The sequence below is a fragment of the Mytilus galloprovincialis genome, chromosome 4 (genome assembly GCF_965363235.1).
Source record: "Mytilus galloprovincialis chromosome 4, xbMytGall1.hap1.1, whole genome shotgun sequence".
Lineage (NCBI taxonomy): Eukaryota > Metazoa > Mollusca > Bivalvia > Mytilida > Mytilidae > Mytilus > Mytilus galloprovincialis.
In genome coordinates, this window is record NC_134841.1 from 58267907 (window position 1) to 58288290 (window position 20384).

Consider the following 20384-nt stretch of genomic DNA (forward strand, 5'->3'; position numbering starts at 1 on the left):
TACAAATGTATGCAACACAAGTGTTATATAGTACAGAATAAAATTGAAACACAAACCCTATTACTTTCAGCACTGTTTGTGTTTTAACTTCAAGCAAGATGCAAATATGATTATGATGTTGAACATAAACTTAACCAAAAAGAAGTTATATTGAGAGTATTGAGACAGAGGGTGATTGCTGTCAACAAAAAAACAACAGCCATGTGTAAATCTAAGGGCTTGCTATGATAATAATGTTTGTCGACTTTTTTTTAGCTCAATCTGAGACTGTTATAGTAAGGGGGAGCATAGTAGTCTCAGGCTCAATATACAGTCATAAATCTAACAAGTTCGTGCTTGTGTCAATTTCTTTAATCCAGTCATGTTTTTTGTACCAATTTGTTCCACGATACTTGCGCTTTGGATATCAGACATAGTCCAAATTTTCTGACATAAAGTCATTGTATAAATAAAAAGAATAATCTAATCTAATATCTAATCATTTGTCACATACTGCAAATTGCGTTCTTGGATACAGCCTTTTACTTGTAAACCAAATATTTCATGCCCTTCTCGTGATCAATCTCTTCTCTCGGTAGATGATGTTGTCATCTTTAACCAGCAGAATATGTCGACTAAATCATTTTCGTAAGATTACTCGAAGAAATACAAAACCAAAATTGGACACAGGAAGGTTTGAATGAAACGAAAGTTTGATCAATGGTTACTGGTAACGGACATGAAAAAAATATAGAAATCATAAATTTTTAAATATAAAAAAAATTGGGGTGGGCAGGGAAGAAAATCTATCAATTAATTTTAATTAGCCTAACCCAGTACATACAATATTGTGAAACAGAAGATATCAAACCATTAGGTATAATAGAATATTAACTGTTACAATTGGTCTTAGCTCACCGGGTAAAAATTATTATTTGAACTTCTACATGTAAAAAAATTATTTTGTGGCTAAAATGGAATACTACGTGTATAATTCTTTAATGAATACAAGACAATATGAAGAGAGAATCATGCATGGTGATTACCCCTGAAAATTGGATAATTTAGACCATATTTTTCGAAATTTGCAAATGTTTTAATTTTACTAATCAGAGATATAACGACACTAGATGAAAATTAAGTTGTACCTCTATATGATAACCTCATGAAAATATTTAGTTGACCTTTATATGATAACCACATGAACATTAATTTTATCTTCCTCCAACTTAAAATTGGATTTTTTAGATAAATTTACACCTCATTTTACAGGTACCTCAACATTATACAAGATTTTAAATGATTGTTCTGCATCTGTATGAAAATGTATAGAGGGATTAGACTACTATGTGGCTGAAAGGGGAAGATCTTTCCTAGACCTGGAAAACAGAAAAATTAGAGACCACTGATGAGAGAAAGAAAGAGATGATTTCATGTCTTCTAAAGTAGTGGTAAAAGCTATCTAAAGTCAGACTTTAAGGTAATATATATAGAGTATGCACATATAAACCAGAATATTTAGAACAATGATATTGGAAATTTGTGGAAAAAAACTTGAATGGCTAATAAATCAGAACATGGGCAATATGTTTCTCATAACTTCATATTAAACTAAGATTTATTTATGGCAAGCCATTGTTCTTTCTATTTCAACTTTATGATATCTCATATGATATAAAAGATATACCATATAATATGTAAGATATACCATATAATATGTAAGATATCTCATATAATATGTAAGATATCTCGTATAATATGTAGGATATCTCGTATATGATTTATAAAAGTCATATATCTCAATTAATATAGTTTTAATGCCCCACCTACGATAGTAGAGGGGCATTATGTTTTCTGGTCTGTGCGTCCGTCCGTCTGTTCGTTCGTCCGTTCGTTCGTCCGTCTGTCCCGCTTCAGGTTAAAGTTTTTGGTCAAAGTAGTTTTTGATGAAGTTGAATTCCAATCAACTTGAAACTTAGTAAACATGTGCCTCATGATATGATCTTTCTAATTTAAATGCCAAATTATAGTTTTGACCCCAATTTTACGGTTCACTGAACATAGAAAATGATAGTGCAAATTTCAGGTTAAAGTTTTTGGTCAAGGTAGTTTTTGATAAAGTAGAAGTCCAATCAACTTGAAACTTAGTATACATGTTCCCTTTGATAAGATCATTCTAATTTTAATGCCAAATTAGAGAATTTATTCCAATTTCACGGTCCACTTAACATAGAAAATGATAGTGCAAGTGGGGCATCCGTGTACTGTAGACACATTCTTGTTATGAGATACATTGTATTAATTTTATAAAATATATTATTTATTACTTTATAAGATAAATACTTCTTAATACTTCAAATACTTCAAATTGCACAATATTGCACAATAGATTTGTAAGATCTTGACATTTATTTTGTGTCAAAAATTTTATAACAATCCAATTTCAGAGCTGTATCAAGCTTGAATGTTGTGTACATACTTTTCCCGACTGTTCAGGGTTCGACCTCTGCCGTCGTATAAAGCTGTGCCCTGCGGAACACCTGGTTTAGAATTAGGAGAACAAAGATGCAGTACTTTTTCAGGTACTATACATGTTTTTCCTACTGTAAAATAATTAATTAGAACATGATTGCATAATTATGTTGTTATGATTTAGAATGCCATTTCATTGAGAGAGGTTTTCCTTTTTTTTTTTAGGTCAAGTGAGCTTTTCTCATCACTTGGCATCCATCGTCCGTCGACATCCAGCGTCTGTAAACTTTTACAAAAATCTTCTCTGAAACTACTGGGCCAAATTTAACCAAACTTGGCCACAATTATCATTGGGGTATCTAGTTTAAAAAATGTTTCTGGTGACCTGGCCAACTAACCAAGATGGCCGCCATGGCTAAAAATAGAACATAGGGGTAAAATGTAGATTTTGGCTTATAACTCTGAAACCAAAGCATTTAGAGCAAATCTGACATGGGGTGAAATTGTTTATCAGGTCAAAATCTATCCGCCCTGAAATTTTCAGATAAAAAGGGTTGTTGGGTTGCTGCCCCTGAATTGGTAATTTTGAGGAAAATTTTGCCATATTTGGTTATTATCTTGAATATTATTATAGATAGAGATAAACTGTAAACAGTGATAATGTCAATGAAAGTAAGAGCTACAAATAAGTCAATATGACCAAAGTGGTCAATTGACCCCTTATGGAGTTATTGCTCTTTATAGTAAATTTTTAATAATTTAAATTTTCCACTGTCACTTCTGGGCCAAGTTCATTATAGGTAAAGATAATTGTAAGCAGCAAGATTGTTCAGTAAAGTAAGATCTACAAATGCATCACCGACATCAAAACACAATTTTGTCATGAATCCTTCTGTGTCCTTTGTTCAATATGCACATAGTGAAATGTGCTTAAAGTGTTACAACTTTTTATTTATTAATCTTCCATTAGGTTGAGTCAGCTGTTGATAGCATTACTGTGAGACTGGAAAGCCCATTTAATGAGATCACGAAACCAAGAAGATGCAAGGTTAGATCTTGTACGTGATTTGAAAGATAGACAAGTATTAGTGACCTGTGATTGGGCAATGAAGGTCTTGTATGAGATTTGAAAGATAGACAAGTATTAGTGACCTGTGATTGGGCAATGAAGATGATGCCAAGAAAATATAGGGAGGGTCAAACCGACTGGTTTGCAAAGAGAGGCATGAACTGGCGCATTTCCTTGTCAGTTTTTAAAGAACAGGGATGCATAAAAAAATTCACACATGTGCAAATATTTTCAGCACATGTATGAATTCTTTATTTCTACTTGCTAAAATACCATTTAATTCACTAACCAATTGTTTATGTTTAACTTTTAGAATATTGTGATAAGATCATGTTGTCACTGTATATATCAAACTATGTAGTAAATGTGCATATTTAAACAACATGTAAAATCACATACAGTGAAACAAGAAAAAACAAAAAATGCATTGCAACAACCCTTTTATTATTTTTTTTCTGGATCAGAAAGTACCTGCATGGAAGCCTTCAACAAAAAGAAAGCACCAATAGCAAACAGTAGCTCTAAACCTATGCCTTTTTTACTCACAGATGAAGGGCTTTTAACAAATTACAGAATAACTAATACGATATGTTAACAAACTCTTTAATCAAATACAATTGCGCTACAACAATTACAAGATAAACTTGTAGGAAATAATTGTCAGGAAGTAGAAAGAATTTACATGTATGTGCCCAAGTGTGGCAAAGAAAAACAGAAACAAAGTTTGAAATATTTGTTGTTTCAAGTTTAAGTTAAGAAATATGTGTCTTGTTATATTATCATTTGTCTTATTAAGTCAACTTTTTGTTATTCAGATATCTCAAGATTCCCCTATAACATCATCTCTGATCAAAGATACTGTTGCTGATCTTCATACCTTGATACCAGATATTTAAGAAATCCACATATATTCAGACAATGCAGGATGCTATAAAAACACATTAATGATGGCTTCACTCAGAAGAGATGTTGCCAATAAACTGAAATTGAACAACTTTTCATAAGCTCAGGATGGCAAAGGTATGATCTGCAGCATTTATTATATACACTTGACAAAAAAAGAAATTCACCATTGAGTCATTTCAAAATTTATTTTGTTTCAAAACTTAACATTATGAGGACCGCTCACAAAAGATTGGCAAAATGTAAAATGAATTTCTTTACAAATTAAAGTTGAAAAGATGACACTGTCTACAAATTTTTGTGCAGATACTAAATTAATTTGCTTAAAAGTTTTTTGTTTCTTTATTTTAGGGCAATGTGATCGTAGAGCCTCCCATTTTAAGTCAGTTATCAAGCAATACATAAATGAAGGTCATGGTGTTACTTCAGCTGAAGAAATCAAAGTAGTATGTATATATAGTAAATTTGTAAATATTTCCAGTAATCTTGATATCTCATAATTTTTTATATGACCGCAAAACAACTTAATAGTTTTCTACTTTCTAGACAATAACTTGTGTTTAAGTGTATGGTGCTCTCTAAAATTGTACTACAAGGTTCTATTTTACAAAGTTTATATTTTTTTCAAATTTCATATATTTTAAAAGTTTCAAGAAAAAATCTTCAACAGTTATTGCACAATAGATTTGTTAAATCTTTGTCCACATTTATTTTGTGTCAGAAACTTATAATATATCAACAATTTGATCACAATCCAAATTCACAGTATCAAGCTTGAATTGTGTGTCCAAATTTGCCCCAAATAATTAGGATTCGATCTCTGCAGCTGTTTTAGGCTGTGCTCAGGGAAGCTTTTTATTAGCATTTAAAATGAAATTGTTTTGTATGATAATTGTTTAAAGTAAACAGACTTCATAAGTCCTTTAAACCATGAATTGATGGACAAACTTCAGTGACAAAACAGTGTTAAATAGTTTTGTGATTTCTCTTTTCCTGTATTTGTGTCTGTTTAGACATACTTTAAATGGTACTGTACAGACACAAGTGGATGCTGACTTTGTTATGAAATTATGAAGTTATATCATAAAATAAAAACCCAACTAATGTATTTTGTGTCGTATATAAAATGTGTTTTAAATACATGTATCAACAAGGTATATTTTTTAGGCCATAGATGCAAGACAAAATGGTCAATTTAAAGTTATAGTTGTGGACAAAGTAACTGTTATCGATGGTGAAAAGAACAATATGAAATCAATTCCAGGAATTACCCAACTTCATAATTTCCAGTTTGTGTCTGATGGATTGAGAGTATGGAAAGCTTACACAATAGGAAAAGGTCAAGGGTTCTGTGAATTACATAAAGATACTTTCTCATATACCAGTATAAATAAGAAGATATGGTATGAGTGTCAATGAGACAACTATCCATCTAAGTCCCAATGTATGAAAAGTTAACAATTATAGACCTGTCAAAGTATATCATACTTTATCAGTAGAAGTTTTAAGAAGTATTTATAATTCAACCCAATAATTTGATCACTTTAACCTTGTAACTAATCAAGCTTTTGCAGCAATACTCTGTCCGTCCATCTGTCCCTCACTAAGCCATTACAAGTCATAAAAGTGAAAACTGTAAGTATATATAGTGTGACCAATATTTTTTTTGCATGAATGACTTGATGACTTTGATAAGTGTTTCATTCATATCTAAGGGTACGTTATCATTTAGCTCCTATTTGTAGAAAAAATAATTATTTATTTTAGGACAATTAACTTATTCCTTGGAAATCACTTGGGTCTCAACCAAAGCCAGCTGAACTTCTCGTGAAATTGAACTGGACAAATGAGGAAACTGTCAGCAGATCTTTGAATACTGAAGGTAAGGAACCCTAAATAATAATGTTGCATTCAGCTGTTATAATTAAGAAAATGTTAAATCATATAAGGAAAATATTTCAAACTGGATGAAATAAGCATAAAGTTATTATACTGAATGTCAATAGCTATATTTTAGATAAATGTCATGATTGAAAATGAAACCTCAGTGCATTTACGTACTTTTAAATTTGTAAAATGACCCTAGAATTAAGGCATAGTATGATTGTCCTAAAGATCGCTGCATCAAATCATTTAGCTCTAATGAGACATTGGATAACCACCTTCTGCTGGGAGATTGTAACTACGTACAAGTCATTTCTGTGCATGACATTTAGGCTTAAATTATGTGTGACACAGAAGTAAATTTCATTGATACCCAATCAGTGTCAATACCATCAGACTCAATTGTAGGAGAAAGTGGGCTGCGTCAGGGTTTGGCACTTAAAACCAAGAAATGATACCCAGTCAGTGTCAATACCATCAATTGTAGGAGAAAGTGGGCTACGTCAGGGTTGAGCACTTAAAACCAAGAAAAAAAGAGTAATTTTCAGTGAGGCTCAGTGGAAATACATGCACGATAGGTTCTATGCAGGAAAAAGAACTGGCAGCTGCATAGGAAATGAGAAATATGAATGAAGAAGATCAGCACCTATTCAATGTTGATGAAATTATTATTTAATTTTAGGCTGACTTTTTAGAAAAACACAGAAGAGTTTTAGAATCTAGGTTACAACCAGTGATCCGAGAAATCACAGACATTAGGGCAAGAACAAGAGAAGAGTTAGAAAGCTTGTATCGTAAAATTGTCTCAGTTGTTTTATTAAGATCTGGCCTTGGTAGCCCTACATATATAGCTGTAGTAAGGGAGGCAACTGCAGATCTTCAGAGTGTCTACCCACAAACAGAATTGGGAACTTTCATGTCTCTGACAAAGCGTGACAAAGAAAGACAACTCCTGGAATTGACAATGATTGTGACTGGTATTAGACTGTTCAATAAGGAATGTGGTAAAGGAGGAGAAGAAATTAATGATTGTAAGTTTTATGTTCAAATTCGTTTAGCAAATTTCACAAGATTTTAGACAATAAATGTAAAAGTTAAAAAAAATGTACTTTGAAATTCTGAATTCAAGAAAATGGAGGCAGAGCATGATAACTTAGAGATAAATTTTGTCTGATCATGGTTATTTTAAACAGCAACATTTAGCACCATTTTTAAAAGAAATATTGAATCAGGTTACTGAACTTTTGAAGAATCAGTTTTCTTGAAATTATAAACAGTAAGTCTTATTATAAAATGATAGTAGCATCTGTTCAACATTGAAATGATTCATCACATTTGCATTAGTTTTTAACTGACATGGCATCTTTTGTCTTTCTATTGTACCAGCCATTTTAGATAAAGCAGTACCTGCCACAACACAGAATGTAGATTCAGAAATCCACCCACATTGTGTGCTGCCAATAAATATACAGGTAACTGTGTTTTGCTGAATTCTTGTTTCAGCACTGTACTACATAGAGAATTGATGATGGACAAATGAACATGGGAGACAACTCATGATTATCTTGTGTGACATTGTTTTCATTTGAAAGTTTAGGTTAAAAGGTAACCTTGTCCTTTTAGATATGGCTGCTTTGAAGATGGGACACCTTATGAATGAAAGCAGACATCAGTTTCTACTACCATTTTCTTTTATCTAAGCCATCTAATCAGACTTAATTATCTAGAAAATTTGAAAGTTTTATGTTTATTGTTTAAAAATGTATATATAAAATTATTATAATTCCACTTGATACATATATACAGTTACAGCATCAACTATTGTTACTGCATTTTTGTAGATTTGATGGAAAAGATGCATTTTGGTGAATCAAGTGAAGGTCCATCCACCCAGTTGTTAAAGGAATCACTGATAAATACAAGACAGCATGAGGCTTTCCTTAGAGTTATATTAGTAAGTAGATTTGATGGAAAAGATGCATTCTGGTGAATCAAGTGAAGGTCCATCCACCCAGTTGTTAAAGAAATCACTGATAAATACAAGACAACATGAGGCTTTCCTTAGAGTTATATTAGTAAGTAGATTTGAATTGATATTCATCATCTATATCATATCAAGACATCTGATTCTGTTATGTTGGCAGGGAAAAAACAAAGGGTGGCTGTTTAAATATAGTTCAATACACTGCAGGATAAATATTTTTTTTGAGAAAAGCAACACTTTTATTGTGCTTTGAGAAAGACAATTAGTCAAATTGTTTATGATCTAAAATATGTTAATATAAAAAAAATATTACTGGAAATAACAAAGATAAAATTGATATCATAGTATGCTGTGCCTTATAGACAAGAAAATCCATTAATCATACTATACATCAGTCTATATCAGTAGATAAGCTTGAGTTGATGCATGATTAATGTTGGTTATAATTAATCGGTTTTCTTGGTCCTCAAATGCTTTATGATCTGTATTTGTAAGATAATATTGAATACAAGTAAATTTTAAAACAATGACAGCGACAGAGACAGTATTGTAGTAACTGATTAGCAATCATTAGCATATCATTTCACACCGACATAACATAGACTTTTTAGGTTACAAGCATTCAAATTGAATTTTAGAATGATGTTTTTAGCTGTGCTTATCAAGTAGAATCCTTAGAAAAGCAATTAGCAACTAGAATGGAGCAGCTACAAGCCACAGACTGACAGTGCAATCAAAAATGGCTGTGCCTACAGCTTAAGTTTATGTAAGTATTCATCCACAATAAAATGTATTTTTGTTGAACAAAAAACAAACAAAACATTGTTAAGTTAGAAGAATTGGAATTAAGATCTAAATCCGGTTCGAAATGTGGGAAATAAAGGTCAGCATATTAATTAACAAATATGTCCTGATAACATCAAGTCAAGTGATGTCGTGAAAATACAGCAAACTTTTACATACCTTAACTAGAATGGTAAAATATTCATATTTTTAAAAAAAGTTTCTTGATTGTCTTTGAATTTGACTTGCATTTATCCTGTATGAATTACATGATAATAAACATCATTTAAAACTGGATTGCACAGTGGAAATTATGTCTAGCTCCTTCAAAGGCCTGGTAAGGGCCGATTTTGGCCTCAAATTTCAGGTTCATCTGACAAAAGATTTTGGACACTTTTAAACACTTAAGTGTCTATTTCAGTTGATTCAATTAGTTTATGTGAAAGATTTTTAACTGATTTAGTCATTAAAAATGCTCCGATTCAAGCTTAAATATGAAAAATCTATATCAAATATGCCCAAAAAAAGATGATTTTTGTCAAAAATGAAAGTGGCCGCATCCATGTTCATCCTCAATCTTCATATATGTTATGTATTTTATCATCAAATACAACTTACATTTCAATATTAAGAATGAACACAAATGCGGCCACTTTCATTTAAGACGGAAACCGTCTAAAATTTAACTAAAATGCTAAAATTGTGAAGATTTCAGTAATTTAGCATGACTTAATGATGCCAATACCCAATATATGTGCATTATATTGTCAAAAACAGCCCATATTTATGTAGCAGAAGCATTCTACTTTCCAATAAATAACTAAAAGTTAACATTTTATCAATTTTGTAAAACTGCTATATTTTGGGGCCAAAAAGGGGTCTTACTGGACCTACTCCTTGATATACATGAATTATTCAGTTGTTTAAATTTGTTTTTTTGCCTGACCATACATGCTGTAAAGATTGTTGCCAATCTTTAATTTAAAACAATATCTTTGGTTTCTGGATATTAAATAATGACTAAACAACTTTTAAAAGTATCAATAATAATAAATACAGGTAAATGAAATACAATATGTTAAAACGTTTGAATGTGTTTTTTCGTGTATGCGTTATTACCTCTTGGATTCTTTCAAGCTTGGTTCAAAATTCGTTTCGTTACAAGAAAAGTCCGGTTTTTATACGACCGCAAAATTTGAAAAATTTTTCGTCGTATATTGCTATCACGTTGGCGTCGTCGTCCGAATACTTTTAGTTTTCGCACTCTAACTTTAGTAAAAGTGAATGGAAATCTATGAAATTTTAACACAAGGTTTATGACCACAAAAGGAAGGTTGGTATTGATTTTGGGAGTTTTGGTCCCAACATTTTAGGAATTAGGGGCCAAAAAGGGCCCAAATAAGCATTTTCTTGGTTTTCGCACTATAACTTTAGTTTAAGTTAATAGAAATCTATGAAATTTTGGCACAAGGTTTATGACCACAAAAGAACGGTTGGGATAGATTTTGGGAGTTTTGGTTTCAACAGTTTAGGAATTAGGGGCCAAAAAAGGGCCCAAATAAGCATTATTTTTGGTTTTCGCACAATAACTTTAGTTTAAGTAAATAGAAATCAATGAAATTTAAACACAATGTTAATGACTACAAAAGGAAGGTTGGTATTGATTTTGGGAGTTTAGGTCCCAACAGTTTAGGAATTAGGGGCCAAAAAGGGACCCAAACAAGCATTTTTCTTGGTTTTCGCACCATAACGTTAGTATAAGTAAATAGAAATCTATGAAATTTAAACACAAGGTTTATGACCATAAAAGGAAGGTTGGTATTGATTTTGGGAGTTTTGGTCCCAACATAATAAGGGGCCCAAAGGGTCCAAAATTAAACTTTGTTTGATTTCATCAAAATTGAATAATTGGGGTTCTTTGATATGCCGAATCTAACTGTCATGACTGTGTATGTAGATTCTTAACTTTTGGTCCCGTTTTCAAATTGGTCTACATTAAGGTCCAAAGGGTCCAAAATTAAACTTAGTTTGATTTTGACAAAAAATGAATCAGTTAGGTTCTTTGATATGCTGAATCTAAAAATGTACTTAGATTCTTGATTATTGGCCCAGTTTTCAATTTGGTCCAAATCGGGGTTCAAAATTAAACTTTGTTTGATTTCATCAAAAATTGAATAAATGGGGTTCTTTGATATACCAAATCTAACTGTGTATGTAGATTCTTCATTTTTGGTCCTGTTTTCAAATTGGTCTACACTAAAGTCCAAAGGGTCCAAAATTAAACTTAGTCTGATTTTAACAAAAATTGAAATCTTGGGGTTCTTTGATATGCTGAATCCAAAAATGTACTTAGATTTTTTATTATGGGCCCAGTTTTCAAGTTGGTCCAAATCAGGATCTAAAATTATTATATTAAGTATTGTGCAATAGCAAGTCTTTTCAATTGCACAGTATTGCGCAATGGCAAGAAATATCTAATTGCACAATATTGTGAAATAGCAAATTTTTTTTTAATTAGAGTTATCTTTCTTTGTCCAGAATAGTAAGCAAGACATTTGCAAGAAATATCTAATTGCAAAATATTGTGCAATAGCAAGATTTTTTTTTAATTGGAGTTATCTTTCTTTGTCCAGAATCAACTTAAATCTTTGTTATATACAATATACAATGTATATTCACTTTTTACTACCAACTGATAAATTAAAATAATCTTTACCATTCAGTGATAACAAGCAGTTTTTTTACATCTTAATATTTTATGATGTATTTAAATGAGTAGTTATTGTTGCAAACTCCATTAGAAATTTTAATTGAGATTAGTTTTGGAATAAGGGAAAGGGGGATGTGATTAAAAAAATTGGGTTCAATTTTTCTCATTTGAAATTTCATAAATAAAAAAGAAAATTTCTTCAAACATTTTTTTGAGAGGATTAATATTCAACAGCATAGTGAATTGCTCTAAGAGAAAACAAAAATTTTAAGTTCATTAGAACACATTCATTCTGTGTCAGAAACCTATGCTGTGTCAACTATTTAATCACAATCCAAATTTAGAGCTGAATCCAGCTTGAATGTTGTGTCCATACTTGCCCCAACCGTTCAGGGTTCAACCTCTGCGGTTGTATAAAGCTACGCCCTGCGGAGCATCTGGTTATAGTTCTTAGCAGGCCTTATCCTTGCGTGTAAGAATATAGTCTGTTGCCGGTCAAGGTTAAATGTTATTATTAAAGTTATCGAGAATGTAAACATAGAATTATATTTAAGGAATGGACAATTTCATCCGACTTTACACCGATTTAGGAATATAAAGCAGGTAAAATGCAGTTACTAATGAAATGTAGGATTAAAAACAACTGAAAAACAAATGATGTTTCCCGAATGCCATATGTTGGCGGAATTTCATAACGCAAAATAGGAAACTGTCAATTTTGCTGGGAACAATATTTTCGGCTAAACAAAACTATGGAAATATAATTAAACGTTCACAACACATGCTATACATGTACCTTTTTCGAAATATTTAACATTTGTAAGCAGCATCAAATATATATATTCCCATTTAGCTGACCATTGAAGACATTTAATTTATCTTGCTTTATGTTACAGCCTCAGTTCATTCATCTGTCACAGTTGTGGAGTGGTTTTCAAGATGAGATGGTATTACTCAGTGTTCTTATCAATATATTGGCTAGTCTGGAACCATTTACAAGGGTAGGTATCCATCAAGTTAGGTGTTCTTAGCAACATATTGGCTAGTCTGGAACCATTTACAAGGGTAGGTATCCATCGAGTTAGGTGTTCTTAGCAATATATTGGCTAGTCTGGAACCATTTACAAGGGTAGATATCCATCGAGTTAGGTGTTCTTAGCAATATATTGGCTAGTCTGGAACCATTTACAAGGGTAGGTATCCATCAAGTTAGGTGTTCTTATCAATATATTGGCTAGTCTGGAACCATTTACAAGGGTAGGTATCCATCAAGTTAGGTGTTCTTAGCAACATATTGGCTAGTCTGGAACCATTTACATGGGTAGGTATCCATCAAGTTAGGTGTTCTTAGCAACATATTGGCTAGTCTGGAACCATTTACAAGGGTAGGTATCCATTGAGTTAGGTGTTCTTAGCAACATATTGGCTAGTCTGGAACCATTTACAAGGGTAGGTATCCATCAAGTTAGGTGTTCTTAGCAACATATTGGCTAGTCTGGAACCATTTACAAGGGTAGGTATCCATCAAGTTAGGTGTTCTTAGCAACATATTGGCTAATCTGGAACCATTTACAAGGGTAGGTTGAATTAGTCACTCAGAAATATATTCCCTAGAAAGTCAGTATATGTTCTTAGTAAGATATTTGTTTGTTTGTAAGATGTCAAGAAGTTCAATTATTTAGTTCTCTGCAATAAGTAAGTATGTATTTAAAAAATGTAAGGTAATTGAAGATTCAATGATTTTAAGGTAAATTTAAGAAATAATTTATTCAGTTACAATTGAAAATAAAATAATAGATAATAGATAAATACATTTTTTAAACTTTCAGTTTTAGTTCTATGAACCTTTAGTTGTATGCCAAGTTTTTTGTTACTTTGTAAAATTGATAATAGATAATATACATTAGAAAAATATAATAATATAAATGTACCTTTATTCTTATTCAATAGGGTCACAGAGAACTATTTACAGATGAGATACTGACTCCCTTCTTAGATGGAGACATCATTAAATCAGATCAACAAAGAATAGATTATATTTTATGAAATTTATTTCCTCCTTCAAAATAGTTATTCACACTTATTATAATGTAGGTCATTACACGGCAACATAAACACATTTAATTTTTCAAATTTTACATTTCAAAGCTCAGTTGAAAGAATAAAGATTTTTTTACTAATTTTATTTTGCAAGTAAATGGAGGAAAAAAAATACATCCTATATCCCAAATATCAGTCATTATATCTGGGCAAATAATTTTTCAATGTGAAAAGTCAATATGTATATTAGAAGAATACAAAATAATGTTTTGCAGCAGGATTTACATCAACATTTTCAACAGCATAAATATATTGTGACAGGGGAGATAAATCTTTCTTTTTCAGTCAAAGGGAGAGAAAATTATCCTAGTGATTTTAAAGATTTGGATTGGTTGTTTCCAGATACAACAAAGCATTTTAACAAATTACCACTGCAATATAGGGTAAGTTATTTCACATTATTATAATTGATTTATTAAAAATATATAAACAAGAATGGTATCTTCTTAGATCTTTAAATGTCATAAGTTCATAGTTTTCTTGTTCATAGTTTTCTTGTTGTTAACTTATTTGTACTGCCAGATATTCTAAATTTTCAACATCAAAACCCCAAGTTTAGGTAGGCTAAGATTCAGATACAATATTATTTATCTCTATTCTACACCAAAATTAACAAATCAGTCCATTTCTATTTATTTTTCCTTGTAAAATTTTCATAAAATGAAAATTCCTCGAAATGATGTTATTGTCTTGGCATGGCAACGAAACAAAGTGAAGTGACAAGTATAGGTTTCGTAAACAAAAAATCAAATGTAAATACCGGAGGGTTTAAAGCTCCTTGTATACCTCAGAACAAATAAAATTCCATTGAAAGAAATTATATAAGTGAAAAATGCTATAAAAAAAAATCATTGAATTATATAATATTACTCATATTACAATATATTATCAAAATTGGGTAAAATGGAACAGCCAAAATAGTATAGTATGTATAGGGCTATCATGGCTAACAAAATTACCGAATTTGTCCTAATTGAATTGAAAAAAATCGTGGCAGCCGTAGATCTGTTTTCAATTAACCATGGGTTGGGCATTTATATTCGTTTATTTTACCCTGAGAGTTAGTGAGGGGTGAAATACGAATATAAATGCCCAACCCATGGTTAAATGAAAACAAATCTACGGCTGCCATGAATTATTTCTTAATTTTACACACATATACATCTGAAGGGTATTGCTATTAGAATATCACAAAAAGTAAATAGGTACAAAATTAAAAAGGAACAGAATTTTGACTTAAGCCATGGTATACTAAAAGGATTACTTTGTTATAAATGGTGATTGAGGCAGTAGCAGCTACTTGATTTATGCAAATTAGAAGTTTAGAGGTCAGTTTGCAGCATTCCAACATGTAACAAGTGCATGCAACTTATCACAAACTTTAAAAATGTTGTCTTTTCTAATCATGTTTAGAACAAACTGGACAGTGATAATGAAAAAATAACAAGAGACAATGACTATCATTATTGAGATTCAAGCTGGGATAATGAGGTTCGAGGCTTAACTGAAAAATTTTCCTAGGAACCTTGACACTAATTTTCTTGTTTACAAAGGTCATTACTATGTTTATTCATTAACCATGTTAACAGGGTTACTGTGCTTGGGCTTTAGCAAAGTTTGACAGATTACTGTTACCTAGCAACCCAGATATTGGTGTACTTAGAAATAAAGATCATTATTATGGATTCAGCAATAAACAGGCAGCAACAGAATTTTCTCAAAACCCAGATGGGTAAGTTTTGTTATGTTACATTTAAGGTTATAGTCAGTTATTCTTAGCAACATTCAATCATCAATTATAGGTTTTATTACAAACAAGAATCATAGATAGTAAAACAATACAAAATGGATTATCTTTTATTAAGACACAAAGCTAATATATCATTATTACATTATTAAGGATTGATTGTTACTTTTTTAACATCATAGTGGCCATTATTTGAAGAAAAAAAGAATTGTGGATATATATTTCTTATCAAAACCAGAATTCAAATATGGTAGCTGAATTTAGCAGTTCCTGATTTACAGATTATATATCAAAATGCTATATATATATATAGTTGAAATGTCTTCAGAAGTCAAATGTAAAATGGTCATGTTCAGGTTATTGCTTGAGTCTATGATTGAATCTTAATGACTTGTTTGATATCTGTTTTAGATTTATTCGTCTGGTAGCTGAAGGTGTAAAAAGAAGTCCAGAATTAAAACAGCTATTAAAACTTCATACACAATTTGCCAGTATAACACCTTACTCACAGGTATAAATTATAATAATAATACTTATATGATAATCAAATTACCACATCAACACTTGTTAAGATAAGTATTTCTATTGAGATAAAAAAAAAAAAAAACACACAAGATTTTGTCATATTGAATGACATAAATAGTTAACTAATAATTCATATTTCAAAGGAAAGTTTCATATTCCTATGAATGCTTGATAGAATGGGTCACACTTATTCTGTAACATGCATGTTAGGAAACATATGCAATGTGGTATAAAATTTGTTCTATTGATGTGTTTGGAAATCCGAGACAGGGTTTTGGAGGTCAAGCTGTGTTGTACAAGAACCTAAAAAATATTTTGGGATGCTATGAAGAACAAAGACGCTAAATTCATTCAAGTGTGTAAATCACAATATTGCAACTAATTACTGTGGATTCATTTATTTTCGTGGGTATCAATTTTCGTGGATAGAGAAAAAAAGGCATTTCGTGGTATACGTAAATTCGTGGATCGCTGATTACAACAACAAAACATTAGATACGTAATTCGTGGATTTCTTTTTGATTTATGAGATCATATTACCTCCTTGGTTTGATCAATTATAAAACAAAACAAAAAAGGAGGAATTCATTGAAAAAGTTTTGAATTGTCAAAATCCTCGCTTGGTCATTCTAGTTTAAAGTGTTCATTGATAACTTCGATTACAATAATGGACAGAGACAACTAATTATTTGTTTGTTTTACAATTAATAAATTCTTGTCTGAATTCTATAAGGCATTCAAAACTTTATGATTGAAAGCTCATTTCCCTAATCACGATATAATAAACAGTGATATAAGTATAAGGTGTGAAAATAAATGTTCCTGCCATAAACAATATTACCTACGGGCAATATCCCCGTACTTAATCCTATTGATTTTTAATCACTGATAAACCAAACTATGACACGGTAATTAACAACTTATTATTTTCCATGAACAGTTTTAATCAATTTCAAAAAGTAAATTATCACTGATATTCGATATATTTATTATAGATTTAATCAAAATACTTGTATCTTCTTTCAATAGAAAACATGTGTTATGTTACAATGTTTATCGCTAATCAACACTATACTAGAACTGCATAACATAACCAGAAATAAACATCCGACTCCATACACATTTCTCGGGATTATTCTTCGTTGAATTCTTAAATTCGTGGTTCGCTGTGACCCACGAAACCCACGAAAATTGGTATACCACGAATAAAAATGAATCCACAGTACATAACAATTGATTATGTAATAATTATGTCATAATGAAACTATCACAATTTGAAAGATTAGTCTTTCTTCTTTCTTTTGGTACCCACATTTATAAAATATAAAGAAGGATGAAATGAATTACATCAGTTTAAAGTTGTCTGATTGGTAGTGAAAAAATCTTTGTATTGTGCTACCTTAAAATAGCATTTTAGTCTAAAATTACAAAATCGCAATAATAAATGTATGCAATAATATCTGAATTAACAATAGCATTCCTCCTTAAACCTTTAAAAAAATATTAAGGAATACAATCACCAAAATTTATAATAAATATTAAAGTTGAAATATATATATTTGTATGCCCCACCTACGATAGTAGAGGGGCATTATGTTTTCTGGTCTGTTCATCTGTCTGTTAGTTCGTCCATCCGTCCATTCGTTCCGCTTGAGGTTAAAGTTTTTGGTCAAGGAAGTTTTTGATATAGCTGAAATCCAATCAACTTGAAACTTAGTACACATGCTCCTTATGATAGGATCTTTCTAATTTTAAAGCCAAATTAGACTTTTGACCCCAATTTCACGGTCCACTGAACATAGAAAATGAAAGTGCAAGTTTCAGGTTAAAGTTTTTGGTCAAGGTAGTTTTTGATATAGCTGAAGTCCAATCAACCTGAAACTTAGTACACATGTTCCCTATGGTATGATCTTTCTAATTTTAATGCCAAATAAAGTTTTTATACCCAATTTCACGGTCTATTGAATATGGAAAATGATAGTGGGAGTGGGGCATCCGTGTACTATGAACACATTCTTGTTCATAGTAGTTTTGATCATTAAAAACCTACAGTATTAGTTAAATGTCAATGTTAACAGACTGTTGAAAACTTGAAGGTATGACTTCCTGAAAAAGTATCTGGTATCCATTAGGTCAACCAAATCTGATTTAAAAATTGATCTTGATTCCAAATTTTACATTTTCTAAACAAAGATCTGGGTACAGATGCGCATTAGTTTTTCCATAGGCCGTAATGGTAACGTTTTCTTCTGTTGCTCAGTCCATATCGTTAACTTGGATATGTGTGATGGCTCGTTTCGAAGCTGAGACATTTTGACATATGTGGTTAAATTTTCGGGGTACGAAGTGAGATTACTTTTTCCGTAAATTAGCAAACCCCGAGTATCCTTTTGTGATGCGGCTCCTCATGGTAAATAATCCCATTTTTAACACAAAAAGTTCTTTGAAAATTTAATACTTTGAACACATTAATAGCTCCATAGATTTTACACATTTATTCTGTGTTCCCCTACTTTCTAAATTAACTCAAATGGTTAAGCTCAGTCACTTGTTTATCATAGAAAAGTGTCAAATATCACTACACAGAGAATTTTTGTTTACACGTGACTTTTGAGTTCCTCATTTCAAGGCGCATTAGGGATCTTGTCCCATCTATACCTTATGTCATATAAATCAAAGAAAGAAAGTATAACTGTTAAAACTATGTAATATTCCAGATTCTATTATATCTGGTATCCATTAGGTCAACCAAATCTGATTTAAAAATTGATCTTGATTCCAAATTTTACCTTTTCTAAACAAAGATCTATACCTTATGTCATATAAATCAAAGAAAGAAAGTATAACTGTTAAAACTATGTAATATTCCCGATTCTATTATATCTGGTATCCATTAGGTCAACCAAATCTGATTTAAAAATTGATCTTGATTCCAAATTTTACCTTTTCTAAACAAAGATCTATACATTATGTCATATAAATCAAAGAAAGAAAGTATAACTGTTAAAACTATGTACCGGTAATATTCCCGATTCTATTATAGGGCAAAGATGCTGGTCGGATGGTAGAGAAACCAATCACAAAGTGTGACAGTCTTGCACACAGACAGACACACATTTCATGGAGACAAATATTGTCAAATCTTATGAATGGAATGAAGGGAACAACGGCGGAAAGCAATTAAACTGGTGAGGAACAAATCATGAGCTAAGAACAGAACGAGTTCCAAATATTACAATTTTTTTTTATTTGTAGTATGATCCTGAAATAATTTACTTAAAAAAGAATATGTGTGGTAAAAGTCAGTGGGACAGTAGACCAACAAGCACATCCACCAAACACTAGAGCTTCCATACAGTCTTTCCCAAAGGCACAAATGATTTCTAGAAGCTTTTGGTACATTTTTTGTTGGTTTAAGCTGTAATACAACATGGTAAAAATTTACATATGAAAGATTGGGTACACCCTTTATGGAAAAGACTTCATAAGGTTGAATTACTTGTGTCTAATCCATTTTGCTATAATTCATCAAATAAAATATGTTTAAACTAAATTGGGTATACATGTATAAAAGGAGATGCAGATATGCCAATAAGATGACAATCAAATAGCCCAATAAAACCACAAACTGGACATTGCAATGAACACCAAAAATGTCATTATGCATTTATTGTTTGTTTTATTTCAGGCTAACCTGTGAACAAGAATAACCCACTTTGTACAAACTAATCTGAGTAATATGAGAAGAGACACAGCCATTCAAAGTATGTATATGCAAACATAAGAATACTAATGCTTCTTTATTAGTTTTTAACCAATATTTTATCATTTAAAAATTTGATAGTGGTAAGTAAAATTCACAGTATTGAAGTCTAATAGACAAGTAAAAATATTATTTAAATGTTTTTGATAAAGCTTTGCAAATGCAACTTTTGAAATGTACTATTATTAACCTGTAGATTTTAAAAAAGCTTGTCTGTTTCTTTATTTTGTAACATACAGTACCTGGCCAAAAGTATTTGTCACCTGCATTTTTTTGCTATATATTCATACAAAAACACATTTTTTTCAAAAAAATATTTTGAGGGCATTTATGAGGGTTTGGTTGGGGTTAAATGATTAAAGAATAATGCCCTTAAAAAATGAAGATTAGAGAATAACGGGCAAAAAAAATGAAGATAAGAGAAAAAAGGGGTTAATTTTGTGAAGATTAGAGAAAAAAGGGGTT

General features: G+C 31.1%; 1 pseudogene; it reads left to right on the plus strand.

Annotated features, from left to right (window-relative positions):
• Window positions 1-3049: 3049 nt before the first annotated feature.
• On the plus strand, window positions 3050-19940 carry LOC143071054 (cilia- and flagella-associated protein 206-like; annotated as a pseudogene).
• The last annotated feature ends 444 nt before the right edge of the window (window positions 19941-20384 follow it).